Source organism: Rhinoderma darwinii, chromosome 5 (assembly GCF_050947455.1).
Source record: "Rhinoderma darwinii isolate aRhiDar2 chromosome 5, aRhiDar2.hap1, whole genome shotgun sequence".
NCBI classification, from domain to species: Eukaryota; Metazoa; Chordata; class Amphibia; order Anura; family Rhinodermatidae; genus Rhinoderma; species Rhinoderma darwinii.
In genome coordinates, this window is record NC_134691.1 from 68,684,119 (window position 1) to 68,703,885 (window position 19,767).

Here is a 19,767-nt window from a genome sequence, read left to right on the forward strand (position 1 = left end):
ACCCTTTTTATTGGCAGATGCCTGCCGGGGTTCATCCATACAGATACATGGATGTAAAAGCAACATAGAATGGCTTTTGACAATCCCTCCAAAAATTTACCCTTTTTATTGGCAGATGCCTGCTGGGGTTCATCCATACATGGATGTAAAAGCAACAAGCAATGGCTTTTCACAAGCCCTCCAGGCCTGCATGTAGCAGATGGCAGTGGAGGTGTATTGGTGGTAGTAGAGGTAGCCAACGGACAGCACGGGTGGTGGTAGTAGTAGTAGTAGCAGCACATTAAAAGACACTGGACAGTCACAGGACAAAGGCCTGTGGTGGGGCAGGCCTGCTTGTAGCAGACGTCAGTGGAGGTGTATTGGTGGTAGTAGAGGTAGCCAACGGACAGCAAGGGTGGTGGTAGAAGTAGTAGCAGCACATTAAAAGACACTGGACAGTCACAGGACAAAGCCCTGTGGTGGGGCAGGCCTCAGGCCTGCTTGTAGCAGACGGCAGTGGAGGTGTATTGGTGGTAGTAGAGGTAGCCAACGGACAGCACGGGTGGTGGTAGTAGTAGTAGTAGTAGCAGCACATTAAAAGACACTGGACAGTCACAGGACAAAGCCCTGTGGTGGGGCTGGCCTCAGGCCTGCTTGTAGCAGACGGCAGTGGAGGTGTATTGGTGGTAGTAGAGGTAGCCAACGGACAGCAAGGGTGGTGGTAGTAGTAGTAGCAGCACATTAAAAAACACTGGACAGTCACAGTACAAAGCCCTGGGGTGGGGCAGGCCTGCTTGTAGCAGACGGCAGTGGAGGTGTATTGGTGGTAGTAGAGGTAGCCAACGGACAGCACGGGTGGTGGTAGTAGTTGTAGTAGCAGCACATTAAAACAGACTGGACAGTCACAGACAAAGCCCTGTGGTGGGGCAGGCCTGCTTGTAGCAGACGGCACAGGGGGTGGATTGGTGGTAGAAGTAGTAGCAGCACCTACAGCGGCACATTAAAAAAAGAGTGGACAGGACAGAATCCCGTAGTAGCAGGCGGCAGTAGCAGGCGGCAGCAGCAGCAGCAGCAGCAATGTCAGATCTAATCAGTGGAATCAGGCACAGGGGTTTTAAAATCCTCACCGATCCACTCTTGATTCATTTTCAGAAACGTGAGATTTTCCAAGCTGTTGGCGGACAATCTTGTTTGCTTAGGGGCGACGAAGCCCCCTGCCGCGCTAAATACCCTCTCTGACGCTACACTGTAGGGTGGACAAGACAGTACACCCATGGCAAACTGGGCCAGTTCTTGCCAATGATCCAATCTGCTGACCCAGAGGTCCATGGGGTCTTGGATCAGGATTTCTGACGGAGAAAGGGCACAGTCCAGGTACGAGTGAACCTGGATGTTTAGGTGCTGATGATGGTGAACATCCCTTTGGTGACTACGATGTGTGTCAGGTCGGGGTATTGGATGTAAAAATGTTGTCATCATATTTTCCAAACTGAATTGGCTGCTGCTGCTGCTGCTGCCGCCTATTGCAGAGGTAGCTCTGCCAGAGGCGGTGGAACGATGAGACAGTGGGGAGCGGAGAGTGGCCCCCCGGTCAGACATGCTTGCAGCAGGTGTTTGCCGTTTGAAAGCCGTGACAAGCTGGCTGTATAGCTTCTCTCGATAATAAGCCAATTTTGCCTCCGTCTCGGAAGGCGCAAAAAACTCCCCCATTCTGGCTTTATACCGAGGGTCTAAAAGTGTCCAGTACTCATCTCTTTGCTTCATGCTAACAATACGACAGTCAGCGCGCAAGTAACGAAGCATACAGCTCGCCATCCTGGCCAGCATTTCAGAGGGCCCGGTTGGTTCCATCTCTGCCCCATACTGCCATGGTTGTCCATAATCAAGGTCGTCGTCAGACTCGTCATCATCATCACTGTCATGTTGTGCGGCTGCCTCGTCCCCTGTCCCTTCCTGTGATTCCATCTCCAAATCCAGCTCCTCTTCAGGTCCTGTTTCCTCATCCTCATCCTCCTCCTCCTCCTCAACATCCATAGCCAGATGTGATCCTTCCTCCATCCTTTGCTGAATCATCGCTGTGAGCGTTTGCTCCAGAATGAATATCAGCGGCATAACATCGTTCATTCCGCTAGCGTCACGGCTCACAAATCGTGTGGCCTCTTCAAAGGGCCTCAAAACGCGACATGCGTCTCTAACCAGCTGCCAGTGCCTGAGCTCGAAATTACACTGGCTCCAAACGCTGCCCGTCTGCTGCATCAGGAAATCATTCACGGCTTTCCGCTGTTCGTACAGACGGTCCAGCATGTGCAGGGTGGAATTCCAGCGTGTTGGAACGTCGCAAATCAGGCTGTGTTCTGGGAGATTGTTTTGACGCTGCAAGTCCAGGAGGGCGTGCTTAAATGCATACGAACGTCTAAAGCGAACGCAAACCCTCCTGGACATGGCCAGCACACCCTTCAAACCAACATATGACTTTAAGAAGCGTGTTATGACCAGATTGATCACATGTGCCATGCAAGGAGCGTGTGTCAGGTGACCTAGACGCAGTGCAGCCACAACGTTCTTGCCGTTATCAGAGACAAAATTGCCCAGTGTGAGTTTCAGAGCAGACAGCCAGCGTGCGATTTCCTCCTTGATGCACAGCAGCAGCTCCTGCCCTGTGTGGCTTTTCTCGCCCAGGCTCAGCAGGTGTAAGACAGCGTTGTGGCGCTTCACCTTGCACCTATGAAAAGAGGAGGGAGGAGGAGTGGAAGATACGCTGTGTCCTGTCAGGGACGGGAAGACCTCCATTGAGGAGAGCAAGGAGGAGGAGTAGGAGGAGGATGGTAGGCGCCTGGTGTCCGGAGTTGAACCAGAAAGATACAAGCGTGGAGGTGGTAATGCCTGGCATTGCTTCGGTGGTGCATCGGACTGCAAAATATTGACCCAGTGTGCCGTGAAAGACATGTACTGTCCCTGCCCATAGTTGCTGCTCCACGTGTCGACGGTGGCATGTACCCTGCTGCACACGGATAATTGCAAGGACTGGCCCACCTTTTCCTCCACGTGCTTGTGCAAGGCAGGGACAGCTGTTTTGGTGTTTTGGAGAAGTAATGGCGGCTAGGTATTCGCCACCTAGGCTGAGCGCACGCCATCAATTGCTTGAAGCCGGCGGAGTCGACCAGGTGGTACGGCAGCGACTGCACCACCAACAACTTAGCCAGGTGTGAATTAAGCCGCACGACAAGTGGATGACTGGGTATATATTCTTGCTTATTGGACAACGAATGGATAACTGACGGGACGTAGGAGGAGCACTAGATGACAGTGATAATGATGACAACGAGATGGTGGATAAGGCCTGGCTACTACTTAGATGACAGGGACTTGGAGCAGCAGCAGCAGCGGCAGAGGGGTCTTCATTAGATGTACATGATGGTGGGGCATGTCGATTGTCCCACATGGCCTTGTGATGCCGCTCCATGTGTTTACCTAGAGCGGTAGTTCCTACATTGCTGCCCTGCCCACGCCTTACTTTCTGCTTGCAGATACGGCACTGTGCCATGTTTTCGTCCTCCGGGAAGGTACAGAAAAATTGCCACACGGTAGTACCACGTCCACCACCACCACCCGAGCTTGCCCCTTATCTGGCAGGCTTTTTTCGGGAGCCTACACCAGTAGCAGCAGTGTCGCCGTCACCGGCTCCTGAGCTGACCCTACCGCTGTAACGTTTCGCAGATTTACTTCTGCCCCTACCTCGGCTTGGCTGTTTATCACTGCCAGTGCCGCCACTACTACCCTCCTCCTCTGACGCCGTCATCACCTCGTCACCTGGTTCCCACGTCCTGTCTAAAACAACATCATCATCATAGCCCTCCTCATCATCCCCGCCACTTCTGTCACTGTGTTGTGAATGTAATGTGACATCATGGCCGGCTCCATGCCCCCCCTCATTACTGCGTCTGCCACCACGGCTACCACCAACACCCCCACTACCACAGCTATGCGTCTCGGACACCGCTTCCACCTCCACTGCCGAAACACACTCCGTTGGCTGACTCGTGGAAAAAAAATCATCATCACTATGTTGTTCAGTATCTTCCTTCGCACCCGAGGAGATGTCTCTTAGGACTCTCAGGAAAGATGGCTTCCCGCTAGGAAGGGGGAGTGAAGACATAGATGATGGAATGGAAACGCTAGAAATACCCATATTACTACTGTCACTGTGCCAAGGAACTGTAGAGGATCTGGAATCCAACGAAACCTGGCTTGAAGCCAGATCGTCAGAGTCTTCCTGCTGAGATGACCGCGAGCCAGCCAACCAGTCCACAATGGCCGTATTGTCTAAAATAACCCATCCACCGGAGGAGATGGACAGGTCTGGCTTGCTGATACTGCTACTATTACCAGCAGGCACATGGCTGCTGCTACTAGTAGAACTGGGCACATGTCTTGTGCCACAAATGCTGGTACTGGGTCTGGCACCAACAGATCCAACATTTGGACTGGAAGAGGACATGGCATGGGTGTTTTTTCCTCTACCCCGTCCTTTCACAACATTTTTTTTACAAGACATTTCACTGCTGGAGTGCAGCAAGTTGAATCAAAACCCCATCCCCTACTAGAGGAATGAGGCCCTTATAAAATATTATTTGGACTGGCTGAAAATGAGTGACTGTGAATAGGTGGCAGTCAGTGTATGCTGTGACTTGTATAATAGCACCAAAGGCACCGGCTGTACTTAATTAGCACGTTGAATTAAACCCTTAGACAGAAATTAGGCCCTTTTAAATTGTTATTCGGACTGGTGGAAAATCAGTGACTCATAAGGTGTCAGTCAGTCGGGGAATGCTGGGCGTTGTAGTACTACAAAGGCTGCCTGTATTGCAAGTTGGATGTTAACCCATGCAACGGGGATGAGCCCCTTCTAAAAGCTTATTCACACACTGGCTTGGCAAATGGCAATGAATGAGAATTTCTATCAGCCACTGTGCACTCAGGGAATGCTGGGCGTTGTTGTACTACAAAGGCTGCCTGTATTGCAAGTTGGATGTTAACCCATGCAACGGGGATGAGCCCCTTCTAAAAGCTTATTCACACACTGGCTTGGCAAATGGCAATGAATGAGAATTTCTATCAGCCACTGTGCACTCAGGGAATGCTGGGCGTTGTTGTACTACAAAGGCTGCCTGTATTGCAAGTTGGATGTTAACCCATGCAACGGGGATGAGCCCCTTCTAAAAGCTTATTCACACACTGGCTTGGCAAATGGCAATGAATGAGAATTTCTATCAGCCACTGTGCACTCAGGGAATGCTGGGCGTTGTAGTACTACAAAGGCTGCCTGTATTGCAAGTTGGATGTTAACCCATGCAACGGGGATGAGCCCCTTCTAAAAGCTTATTCACACACTGGCTTGGCAAATGGCAATGAATGAGAATTTCTATCAGCCACTGTGCACTCAGTGAATGCTGGGCGTTGCAGTACTACAGCGGCCTGCCTGGATTGCAAGTTGGATGTTAACCCATGCAACGGGGATGAGCCCCTTCTAAAAGTTTATTCACACACTGGCTTGGCAAATGGCAATGAATGAGAATTTCTATCAGCCACTGTGCACTCAGGGAATGCTGGGCGTTGTAGTACTACAGCTGCCTGCCTGGATTGCAAGTTGGATGTTAACCCATGCAACGGGGATGAGCCCCTTATAAAAGCTTATTCACACACTGGCTTGGCAAATGGCAATGAATGAGAATTTCTATCAGCCACTGTGCACTCAGGGAATGCTGGGCGTTGTAGTACTACAGCTGCCTGCCTGGATTGCAAGTTGGATGTTAATCCATGCAACGGGGATGAGCCCCTTATAAAAGCTTATTCACACACTGGCTTGGAAAATGGCAATGAATGAGAATTTCTATCAGCCACTGTGCACTCAGGGAATGCTGGGCGTTGTAGTACTACAGCTGCCTGCCTGGATTGCAAGTTGGATGTTAACCCATGCAACGGGGATGAGCCCCTTATAAAAGCTTATTCACACACTGGCTTGGCAAATGGCAATGAAGAATGGCAAATGGCAAATTGAGAATTTGTATTGCAATTTGGATGTTGAGAGTAGAGTAGACTCCCGCTGTAGTGGATGAGCCCCTTTGATTGCTGGATTCCTGGCTTTTAGATTCCTAAAGCTTTCCCTTACTGCACAGAGATGCTACCCCTACAGCTCCTGTCTCTAAAATGGCCGCTGAGCTCCGTGCATAGACTTTTATTGCAGACTTGAGCCCGCCCCTATGCTGCCTCCTGATTGGCTGGGAGAGCCGTTTGCAAGGCATTATGGGGTAGCCTGATGTCAGGTGATATTTTGAAATCCTCCATTTTAGATCTAACATGTGGCAGGCGCCAAAATGTAGCCGGGTTCGGTCAAAACGGGTTCGGCCGAACCCGGTGAAGTTCGGATTCGCTGCGAACCGAACTTTTCACGATGTTCGGACCGAAACCAGGTTCGGTTGTCCCGGTTCGCTCATCTCTACTCTTGAGGATCCCTTACAAGAGAAAATCTCTACAGATAAAGGTAGGTTCCCTAAATCAGTTGTGCCCAGATCAGTGAAGTTCCCACCCATGTCCATATGTCCGCAAGTAGAGATTTTTACCAAAATGGTAGTAAATGATTTCAAACGCATCTCCTCAAATAAAAAATATGATAATCTAACTAAAAACCAACATAATGCTCTGAGAGATCTACAGGGATATGAGGATGTGGTCTACAAGGCGGCGGACAAGGGTGGGAACATCGTGATCTGGCCAATAGAAAAATATGAAAAAGAGGCCTATAAGCAAATCAGTGATAAAAATACATACCAAAAATGAATTTATAATCCGGTAGGCACTTTTTCAGCTGAATTGCTGAATATTTTGAACACAGTCTATGAGAAAGGCATAATCCCTAAGAATGTCTTCTCCGGTCTGATGGTTCAGTACCCAAAAATCCCCACCCTGTACTTCTTGCCAAAGGTCCATAAAAATATGGTAGATCCCCCGGGACGCCCCATAGTATCGGGGATAGGAGGACTCTGTGATCCGATTTGCAGATTTATCGACCATTATTTAAAACCCTTGGTGGAGTTTTTACCGCCCTATGTAAAAGACACAACAGATGTTTTAAAAAGGCTGGATGGTGTTACCTTAGATTCTGACATGATTTTAGTGACAGCAGATGTCGAATCACTGTACACCAGCATTTGACATAGTGATGGGATTAATGCGGTTCGCCTCTTCTTGGGGATGAGAAACTGGGACGGCCTGATTTGTGAACTGGTTGTGGATCTATTACAATATGTTCTGACACATAATCTTTTTGTCTTTAAGGATGTATTTTACTTTCAAAAGCAGGGCACTGCCATGGGGGCGGCGTGTGCTCCATCGTATGCAAACCTGTTTCTCTGCCTTTGGGAGAGGCAGGTTTTTCATGGCGACGGTGCTCGCGCCGTCGACCATGTGCAGTGCTGGTTGAGATACATTGACGATTTATTGTTTATTTGGCAGAGCACTGAGACACAGCTCATACAGTTTATGCAAAGTCTAAATATCAATGACTTCAACATAAGGTTGACCTATGTTTTTGATAAACATCGGGTCGACTTTTTAGACGTTAGCATTGTGCTGGAGAACTCTTCAGACTGATGTTTTTAGGAAGAAAACATCAGTCAATTCATTACTCCATGCCACATCAGCCCACAGCCAGTCCACGATTAGGGCCGTCCCTGTTGGTCTGTTCCTAAGGATGAGGCGTATCTGCTCATCAAATGTAAATTTTGAAAAACAATCTAGGGATCTCAAAGAGAGAATTTTGGAAAGGGGGTACAGCCATAGATGTATAATGAGGGGATGTAGACGGGCAAAATTTACAGACCGTAACTCAATCCTACATTTACCAAAAATGAATAACAAAAAAATTGATGATAATAATATCCGATACATCTCCACATATAACAACCAGTGGCATGTAATGAGATCTATATTGGAAAAACATTGGCCAATTCTGCATTTGGAACCCGCTTTGGCAGAAAAATTGTCAAAAAAACCTCACGTGACAGCACGAAGGAGTATGAACCTTAAAAACATGCTGGTGAAGAGCCATTATGTACCAAAACAATGTAATCCGTTTACATCAAAAAATCACAGAAAGGGCTTCTATCCATGTGGTGACTGTATATCATGCACAAATATGGTCCGTACGACCACCTTCGAATCTATGATAGTCAAAACAGAATTTAAGATTCGGTACTATATATTTTGTAGTACAACAAATGTAATACACTATGCAACATGCGGTTGCACAAAAGTATAGATTGGTCTGACATCAAGACAACTACGGATCAGGATTAGGGAACACGTGCGTGATATAATTGCTGCAAGAGAAATTGAAGATCTCACACTCCTAAAAACGATCCCTAGACATTTTAAAACCTACCATGCCTGTGATCCAAAGTCATTCAAGGCATGGGGTATAGATAGAGTGCTCTGTGGCATTAGGGGTGGTGACGTAAGGAAGTTATTGGCTCAGAGGGAGTGTAAATGGATTATTACCCTTGGAACGATGGCCCCTGTTGGTTTGAACGAGACATTAAGCTTTGCGTCATTTCTGTAAATTCTCTACCTTTCTTTTTATCTGTTTTTAACTGTATGTTTACTAACTTATGTTCTTTGTCTAGTTCTATATTTTAGCCTGTTTTGATCATGCATGTCATAATGCCTGAGACCGTCGTATTCGTGACCGGACATTTTTTGATTCATTATTAGGGATTTTCCACCTTTACATACTGGGATCTGAACGGATTAAGAAAAGCCAGTTTCTATGATGCAGACATAATGTCATATAATATATTCTTTTATATGTATAAAAATTAATGGACTTAACATGTTGTATACAATTCTGTAATTGGATGGAATTTGCACAATTTGTATTTGCACTTACCTTTATTTATGTCACATAGATACAATTTTTTTTTGTTATCAATTAATATTATTTATTATTTGCACTTCTTCTTTTCTATTTTTTACCTTTTTGCGACCTCGTTTTTTTGGTCCGCATCCTATTTTTTATTTTTGTCACTATATATTTATTGCTTAACATGATTTATTCCCATTATTTATTTTATTTTATGTACCACTTATTATTAATTTCTGCTCACATCATTGTAAATATTATGCATATTTGTTCAATTAAACATGTATTTAGTATTTTGTAATATTGATATTACTTAATACTTCCTAATTCCTATTGGTTTAACAGAAATATAAATACTATCTAACTCTGGATGTCTGTGGAGGACGATGGGTCCACTCTATATTGAAGCCCTTCTATAGAATAGTTTATAAATTACTCTGAACATGTTAAGTTTTGATCCCCGCAATGTAAATTACCACCTTTCTAAAATTCTCTCACTTGTATTCTGTCTTTGTGTCCTGCGTGCCGGTTGTCCCATCCTTGGTCTTCGTTCGGGCTGCTGATTGTACCCTTCTGCGCGTGCGCGGTTTCCGGAGCCGCGCATGCGTGGTCGGGTTTCGGCGGTTCGATACGTGACTCTCGCGATGTCTCTGTCTGACACGTACGGCCACACGACTTAGGTTTCTATTGGCGCTAAAGTTACCAGCTGATCAAACTATGCAGTGTATTTAAAGTGGCGCAATGAACATACGTTAGAACACCCCTTGAAAAAGCCATCCACGCGAAATGCGCGTTGAGGTTTCTTCTCACCTTGGAGTTACTGGACCTTTGGAGCAATATGGGTTAGTCGCTCAACCTTTTTTACTATAACTAAACCTATACTATAGCCATACTTTGGGAACCTTTGTGTCCCCTTTTGAGGTTTAGAGACGCTGAGTATATCTACTGGCGCCTTTCAGATGCGAGTATTATCACAGTATATAATAGCGTTATAATCTACCTCGTCCTCCAGAGTGATTAGTACGGCATACATTCTACTTGTGCTACATTTTATTATGTGATGTAAACTTGCCTATACTCTGTTTTACATAGAATACTGTAATTTGATTGCTACCTTAGATATGACTATGTAGCCTTCTTCTGGAGTTCTCTCTTTTGACAGCTATGTACTCTTATGTCCTTTGCGCAACTGATATACAGTTGTCTGATTTGAAGTCTTTATTTTAACTAATTGTACTCTGTATTGTCCAATAAAGTATGTATTTTCCCATGCCTTTTGGCATTTAAAATCAAAATAGTACATGACTCCTTGCTTTTCTCTATTTTGTTTCAAATATATGTATTGAGCTTGGTTCTGGAACTTGGAGCTGTATACATGTACTGAGCACTCTTCTGGTGTTGTGTAGAGAACTATATTGCTTGTAAAATGTACAAATGTTTTTATGCTCGAGTTACATAAAAAGAAATGTGGAAAATAAATGACACGTCATTGATTGGTAGAGAAAACAAACACGGCGAGGGGGAAGGAGATGTCGGGAAAGAGGTTGGGGGGGGGGCGACAAACTGAATCTTTGCCCCGGGTGCTGGAGAACCTAGCTACGCCTCTGCATAAAATATGACATAAAATAAAGGAAAGGATAATAATCTTAATAACACTTGCACATTTTACAGCATATAAAAATGCAAAAGATTAATCTACTTTTGAATAGAAGAGTGTCTCTCAGATGCAAGAAACCCTTGGCCAGAAACCCTACTTCCCTTCCTCAATATTCCCGCAAATATTTTTTTTATTTTTGCCCTGTCCATTCTGACTAAAGGTACACTAGAGATGGAGCAGGACAGCTGACATTATAGTCAAGCTTCAATGCAGTGGAGTCGAAATTGGAATAGTGTTCCACAGGAGGAACGTCATCCCAATAATCTTATATATAATGGGGAAGGACGTGGTGTCCGAAGCACAGTTAAGGACACCACGTGGTTTCTGATGCACAGTTGATTGGACACCACGTCCTCGCTCAAAGCTCAAGCCCAGGCTGTAACAAGTCCTCTTCAGTGGAGTGGCCATGACTGACGGCTGTATTCTGCCATCCAAAGAACAAGCAACAGGACCGGGATTAAGATCCGCGGCCAATCAGAGCGAACCTTAGTCATGACTGACGGCTGTATTCTGCCGTCCACTGAACAAGCAGCAGGAACGGGACTAAGACCCGCAACCAATCAGAACGAACCTTATTAAAAAACTAGGCAGTTTTGTGCATAGAACCTGCGGCCAATCAGAGCAAACCTCATTAAAAAAAAAGCGCCAGTTTCAAAACGATTCACTGTGACTTGAATTTTGTAGACGCAATGTAGTAAAATATATGTATATATATATATATATATATATATGTATATATATATATATATATATATATATATGTATATATATATATATATATATATATATATACACTACCGTTCAAAAGTTTAGGGTCACTGAAAAATTTCCTTATTTTTGCAAGAAAAGCACAGTTTTTTTCAATGAAGATAACATTAAATTAATCAGAAATACACTCTATACATTGTTAATGTGCTAAATGACTATTCTAGCTGCAAACGTCTGGTTTTTAATGCAATATCTACATAGGTGTATAGAGGCCCATTTCCAGCAACCATCACTCCAGTGTTCTAATGGTACATTGTGTTTGCTAACTGTGTTAGAAGGCTAATGGATGATTAGAAAACACTTGAAAACCCTTGTGCAATTATGTTAGCACCGCTGTAAAACGTTTTGCTGTTTAGAGGAGCTATAAAACTGACCTTTCTTTGAGCTAGTTGAGAATCTGGAGCATTACATTTGTGGGTTCGATTAAACTCTCAAAATGGATAGAAAAAGAGAGCTTTCATGTGAAACTCGACAGTCTATTCTTGTTCTTAGAAATGAAGGCTATTCCATGCGAGAAATTGCCAAGAAACTGAAGATTTCCTACAACGGTGTGTACTAATCCCTTCAGAGGACAGCACAAACAGGCTCTAACCAGAGTAGAAAGAGAAGTGGGAGGCCCCGCTGCACAACTGAGCAACAAGACAAGTACATTAGAGTCTCTAGTTTGAGAAATAGACGCCTCACTGGTCCTCAACTGGCAGCTTCATTAAATAGTACCCACAAAACACCAGTGTCAACGTCTACAGTGAAGAGGCGACTCCGGGATGCTGGCCTTCAGGGCTGAGTGGCAAAGAAAATGCCATATCTGAGACTGGCTAATAAAAGGAAAAGATTAATATGGGCAAAAGCACACAGATATTGGACAGAGGAAGATTGGAAAAAAAGTGTTATGGACAGACGAATCGAAGTTTGAGGGTTTGGATCACACAGAAGAACATTTGTGAGACGCAGAACAACTGAAAAGATGCTGGAAGAGTGCCTGACGCCATCTGTCAAGCATGGTGGAGGTAATGTGATGGTCTGGGGTTGCTTTGGTGCTGGTAAAGTGGGAGATTTGTACAAGGTAAAAGGGATTTTGAATAAGGAAGGCTATCACTCCATTTTGCAATGCCATACCATACCCTGTGGACAGCGCTTGATTGGAGCCAATTTCATCCTACAACAGGACAATGACACAAAGCACACCTCCAAATTATGCAAGAACTATTTAGGGAAGAAGCAGGCAGCTGGTATTCTATCTGTAATGGAGTGGCCAGCGCAGTCACCAGATCTCAACCCCATAGAGCTGTTGTGGGAGCAGCTTGACCGTATGGTACGCAAGAAGTGCCCATCAAGCCAATCCAACTTGTGGGAGGGGCTTCTGGAAGCATGGGGTGAAATTTCTCCTGATTACCTCAGCAAATTAACAGCTAGAATGCCAAAGGTCTACAATGCTGTAATTGCTGCAAATGGAGCATTCTTTGATGAAAGCAAAATTTGAAGGAGAAAATTATTATTTCAAATAAAAATCATTATTTCTAACCTTGCCAATGTCTTGACTATATTTTCTAGTCATTTTGCAACTCATTTGATAAATATAAGTGTGAGTTTTCATGGAAGACACAAAATTGTCTGGGTGACCCCAAACTTTTAAACGGTAGTGAATATATATATATATATATATATATACAGTGAAGGAAATAAGTATTTGATCCCTTGCTGATTTTGTAAGTTTGCCCACTGTCAAAGACATGAACAGTCTAGAATTTTTAGGCTATGTTAATTTTACCAGTGAGAGATAGATAAATCAAAAAAAAAAATCACATAGTCAAAATTATATATATTTATTTGCATTGTTCACAGAGAAATAAGTATTTGATCCCTTTGGCAAACAAGACTTAATACTTGGTGGCAAAACCCTTGTTGGCAAGCACAGCAGTCAGATGTTTTTTGTAGTTGATGATGAGGTTTGCACACATGTTAGATGGAATTTTGGCCCACTCTTCTTTGCAGATCATCTGTAAATCATTAAGATTTTGAGGCTGTCGCTTGGCAACTCGGATCTTCAGCTCCCTCCATAAGTTTTCGATGGGATTAAGGTCTGGAGACTGGCTAGGCCACTCCATGACCTTAATGTGCTTCTTTTTGAGCCACTCCTTTGTTGCCTTGGCTGTATGTTTCGGGTCATTGTCGTGCTGGAAGACCCAGCCACGATCCATTTTTAATGTCCTGGTGGAGGGAAGGAGGTTGTCACTCAGGATTTGACGGTACATGGCTCCATCCATTCTCCCATTGATGCGGTGAAGTAGTCCTGTGCCCTTAGCAGAGAAACACCCCCAAAACATAATGTTTCCACCTCCATGCTTGACAGTGGGAACGGTGTTCTTTGGGTCATAGGCAGCATTTCTCTTCCTCCAAACACGGCGAGTTGAGTTAATGCCAAAGAGCTCAATTTTAGTCTCATCTGACCACAGCACCTTCTCCAAATCACTCTCAGAATCATCCAGATGTTCATTTGCAAACTTCAGACGGGCCTGTACATGTGCCTTCTTGAGCAGGGGGACCTTGCGGGCACTGCAGGATTTTAATCCATTACGGCGTAATGTGTTACCAATGGTTTTCTTGGTGACTGTGGTCCCAGCTGCCTTGAGATCATTAACAAGTTCCCCCCGTGTAGTTTTCGGCTGAGCTCTCACCTTCCTCAGGATCAAGGATACCACACGAGGTGAGATTTTGCATGGAGCCCCAGATCGATGTCGATTGACAGTCATTTTGTATGTCTTCCATTTTCTTACTATTGCACCAACAGTTGTCTCCTTCTCACCCAGCGTCTTACTTATGGTTTTGTAGCCCATTCCAGCCTTGTGCAGGTCTATGATCTTGTCCCTGACATCCTTAGAAAGCTCTTTGGTCTTGCCCATGTTGTAGAGGTTAGAGTCAGACTGATTAATTGAGTCTGTGGACAGGAGTCTTTTATACAGGTGACCATGTAAGACAGCTGTCTTTAATGCAGGCACCAAGTTGATTTGGAGCGTGTAACTGGTCTGGAGGAGGCTGAACTCTTAATGGTTGGTAGGGGATCAAATACTTATTTCTCTGTGCACAATGCAAATAAATATATATAATTTTGACTATGTGATTTTCTGTTTTTTTTTTAATATAATCTATCTCTCAATGGTAAAATTAACCTAGCCTAAAAATTCTAGACTGCTCATGTCTTTGACAGTGGGCAAACTTACAAAATCAGCAAGGGATCAAATACTTATTTCCTTCACTGTATATATATATCACACCACTGCAGTATTATATATATCACATCACTGCAGTATTATATATATAACAGACCACTGCAGTATTATATACATAACAGACCACTGCAGTATTATATACATAACAGACCACTGCAGTATTATAGATATAACAGACCACTGCAGTATTATATATATAACAGACCACTGCAATATTATATACATAATAGACCACTGCAGTATTATATACATAACAGACCACTGCAGTATTATAAATATAACAGACCACTGCAGTATTATATACATAACAGACCTCTGCAGTATTAGGGCCTGTTCACATCAGCGTTGGCTTTCCGTTCTGGGGTTCCGTCTGAGATTTCCGTCGGGTGAACTCCGCAATGGAAAGTCAAACTGAAACCACAGCTTCCGTTTCAGTCACCATTGATATCAATGGTGACGGAAACATTGCTAATGGTTTCCGTTCGTCACCATTCCGGCAGGTTTCCGTTTTAACTACGGAATCAATAGCGGAGTCGACTGCGAAACAGTGAAACCAGGAAGTGCTAGCAGAAAAGAACGAATGACACCCGAAGGCCACACGGATGTAACATGGACATTTACATGGGTGAAAAACAGTCAGTGTTTTTTCGGACAGGCTTGTGGGAATTAGGCCTAATAAAGTGTAATAGGTTATTTGTGAATAAACCCATAAAAATAGTTCCTGGCAGCAAGTGATTGGCCCCAAAGCTGCCTCAAATGGGGTTGTCTTCTGCTGGACCTTGCGACCCAGTTATTGTAGGGACGTGGGTCAGAACTTGTGTCAGAACTTGCCCTTGCTCCCCCGCAGCTAAACGATCCTTTGCTTTTTTGGTAGACAAATCCAGCCCTGTGTGATCGGAAGGGAAATAGTAGTAAATCTTTTTTTTTATTTTTTAACTATTGTTAGTTTCTATTGTAGTAACATATACTTGCATTTAAATGGACTGAGCAGAAAGACTTGCCAATACTTTATTATGGGGCATTCATCAGGTTAAAGCATATTAAGTATGTCTATGTGCAATCCCATCCTAATACGCAGACATATACACATTTGTTTAATTTTAAGCTATGAAGTGTTGTTCAGGCCTGACAACCAGCTCAATATCATGACTGTGGGTGAAACGGGAAGGAGATTGAAGATTGAAATCAGGACATTGTCTGGTTTGTGTTTGTTCCCTTTTGTAGAAACAAACCCAAACCTAAGGGTAAGGCCACACGGTGTGTCGTTGATGCGGTTTTGTTGCGTTTGAAACCCGCATGCAGTCATCTGCATGCGTTTTTTGTCTCTGTAAGGCTGGGTTCCCACGACCTATTTTCAGACGTAAACGAGGCGTTTTAAGCCTCGATTTACGTCTGAAAATACGGCTCAAATACGTCTGCAAACATCTGCCCATACATTTGAATGGGTTTGCCGACGTACTGTGCCAACGACCTGTCATTTACGTGTCGCTGTCAAACGACGACGCGTAAAAAAGACGGCTCGTCAAAAGAAGTGCAGTACACTTATTGAGACATAATTTGAGCCGTTTTTCATTGATTCCAATGAAGAACAGCTCCAAATTATGGCCGTAATTGACGCATCGCAAAACGCAAGTACATTCAATTACGTCTGCAATTACGGAGCTGTTTTCTCCTGAAAACAGCTCCGTAATTTCAGACGTAATGGTCGTTATCGTGTGCACATACCCTAATGCTGAAGTTCTGTTGCGCTTTTAAAGGAAATAATTGTTGGACGTAGTTTTCACCCGTGTTGAAGTTTGTTAGGTGCTTCCTGTATATAGTTCATAACAATGCATTGTAGGACTGTTAGCAAAAACGCACGCAATTCAGCAACAGCTCTGGCAGCGCGGTCATTAACCGCATGCGGTCGGACATTATGAAGATGCGGTCAACCGCACAAAAAGCACATTGTAATATAATAGCAGCAGTCTGTCCATAACAACAATTTCCCCATTGACTTCTATTCAAGAATGACTTGCTGCAGTTTAAAAACGCAACATAAACACACTGTGACCGCACCGTGTGACCTTACCTTTAGTGTTACATATCAAATAAAAATAATTATCATTTAATTTACTAACAAAAATAAAATAAGTGTCTGTAATAAGAAAAAAGAACACAGCGATCAGAATGAAAGTGGTGGTACACTGCTGACATCTGGTGGTAAACGATGGTATTATTATCTACAAACCATACATATCTAGGGTTGTCACCACGGATATGCCATAAAGTTCGCATAAATGCGGGTCCCACCTCAGAACCCCTGACCTATCTCCAGAACATCCCGCTTGGTGATTGAAGCTCACAAGCCCGCCAATACTCGTGGGGTCTTTTGGTCCTCATGGTGATATAGCCACCACCAGTGGCGGATTAACTAGACCATAGGCCCTGGGCTGTTACCCAAAGTTGGGCCCCCCCTTCCCCACCGCCGCCCTGTAACTATTGTTAACACTTCCTTTTTGTCCAGACATTAACAAATGGGTGTTACTACTCCCCTTGTCAAAAGGCTGTGTCCCCACATACTGATAGTCTCCAACCATCGCTGACAGTATCGCACCGTGTAGGGACACATTTTCCTGACAAGGGGAATAGTAACACTTATTTGTCTATCAGTCCTGGACTGCACAAAGACTTTTTGTGAAATACAAGGATTTCCTATAATAAACATGTCAGAAGAGATGACAGATTGTCTATAAATCTAGTGACTCACAGGTGACGACATAGTTTTTTTCCTCTTTTCTTCTCCATCCGGTACAGACTTCATGACGACTTTTCCCGGCCATGACCCATTACTGCAGAATTTGCCACTCAGATGTCTTTGGCTCCTCACTTTTCCAACATTTCCATACCTATAAACAAAGATAAAATTATCATGGTGCCACACACTGTGCCCCTAAATATAATAGCACCAAACACTGCGCCCCTGAATAAAATAGTACCAAACGTTGGACCCCTAAATATTATAGCACCATAGACTGCGCCCCTGAATATAATTGTGTCAAATACTGTAGAGTAAAGCACCACATACACACAGCCCCCTGTAGATTGCTCCACATACAGCCCCCTGTAGATTGCTCCACACACAGCCCCCTGTAGATAGCTCCACACACAGCCCCCCTGTAGATAGTGCTACACACAGACCCCTGTAGATAGCGCCACACACAGTCCCCTGTAGATAGCTCCACACACAGCCCCCCTGTAGATAGCTCCACACACAGCCCCCCTGTAGATAGCACCACACACAACCCCCTGTAGATAGCACTACACACAGACCCCTGTAGATAGCGCCACACACAGCCCCTTGTAGATAGCTCCACACACAGCCCCCTGTAGATAGATCCACACACAGCCCCGCTATAGATAGCACCACACACAACACCCTGTAGATAGCGCTACACACCCCTGTAGATAGAGCCACACACTGACCCCTGTAAATAGCGCTACACAGCCCTCCCCCTCTGTAAATAGCGTCACATAGCCCTCCCCCTCTTGTATATAGTGCTACACAGCAATCCCCCTTAGATATAGTGATACACAGCGCTTCCTTCTATATAGTGCTATACAGCAATCCCCTCTTGTATATAGTGCCACAAAGCGCCACCCCCCTTGTATATAGTGCTACACAGCGCCTCCCCCCTTGGACCTGCAGCTCTTGTAATTGCTCAGTATAATGTCCCCCATAGCTGCCCCCACAGTATATTGCCACCCATAGCTGCCCCATACAGTATAATGCCCTCCAAAGCTGCCTCTACACAGTATAATTTTCCCCTTAGCTGTTCTATACAGTATATTGCCCCCATAGCTGCCTCTACACAGTATAATTTTCCCCTTAGCTGCCTCTACACAGTATAATGCCCCCATAGCTGCCTCTACACAGTATAATTTTCCCGTTAGCTGACCTACACAGTATAATGCCCTCCATAGCTGCCTCTACACAGTATAATGCCCCCATAGCTTCTACACAGTATAATGCCCTCCATAGCTGCCTCTACACAATATAATGCCCTCCATAGCTGCCTCTACACAGTATAATGTTCTCCTTAGCTGTCCTACACAGTATAATGCCCCCATAGCTGCCTCTACACAGTATAATGTTCCCCATAGCTGTCCTACACAGTATAATGCCCCCATAGCTGCTACACAGTATAATGCCCTCCATAGCTGCCTCTACACAGTATAATGTTCCCCTTAGCTGCCCTATACAGTATAATGCCCTCCATAGCTTCCTCTACACAGTATGTTCCCCTTAGCTGCCCTATACAGTATAATGCCCTACATAGCTGCCTCTACACAGTATAATGTTCCCCTTAGCTGCCCTATACAGTATAATGCCCTCCATAGCTTCCTCTACACAGTATAATGTTCCCCTTAGCTGCCCTATACAGTATAATGCCCTACATAGCTGCCTCTACACAGTATAATGTCCTCCATAGCTGCCTCTACACAGTATAATGTTCCCCTTAGCTGCCCTATACAGTATAATGCCACCATATGTATGTACCTAATAAAAAAATAACATAATTACTTACCTACCTCCCATTCCCACGAGCGTGGGGGATGCTTCTCCTCCTCTGCAGTCCCGTGAGTGACTCGGTGCAGACAGGCGCAATGACGTCACTACATCGCGTCGGCCTGCGCTCCAGCATTCAACCCAATTGAATTTGCGTCCTGCGGACGCAGGTTCATTTGGAAGCGGGACCAGCGCGGTCCACAGCGGCAGTTAGTAGCGCTAGAGCGCTGCATCGTTTTTTATGATTATGTGCGGCCGCCCGAACCACCCATATGATAATCCGCCATTGGCCACCACCATCCGTCTCTCTCATGGTTGTATTGATCGGTGGTGTATGCTATACAGTATGATGAAGGTTGACCTTAAAAATGCTATTATAAGGGTCTAGCCCCATATTATATAAAGGCAGGGGAGTACATCTAGGCAGAAACTGAGCAGTGCCACATGTCCTCTAAGTGCCCTTGAACTTATGACAAATGTAAAGAGCTATTAAGGTTTCAGCAAGTAAAGGATATTCTTCAAAAGTTATACAATTTTCTAATATACTTTGTGTATCGATTCCTCACAGTTTTTGTTTACTTCCATATGAAAATCTGTCTTGGTCATGGGATAGACATACAGTAGGATGGCTCATAACAAGAGACGGTTCTGAAAACTGAACTGTAACAAG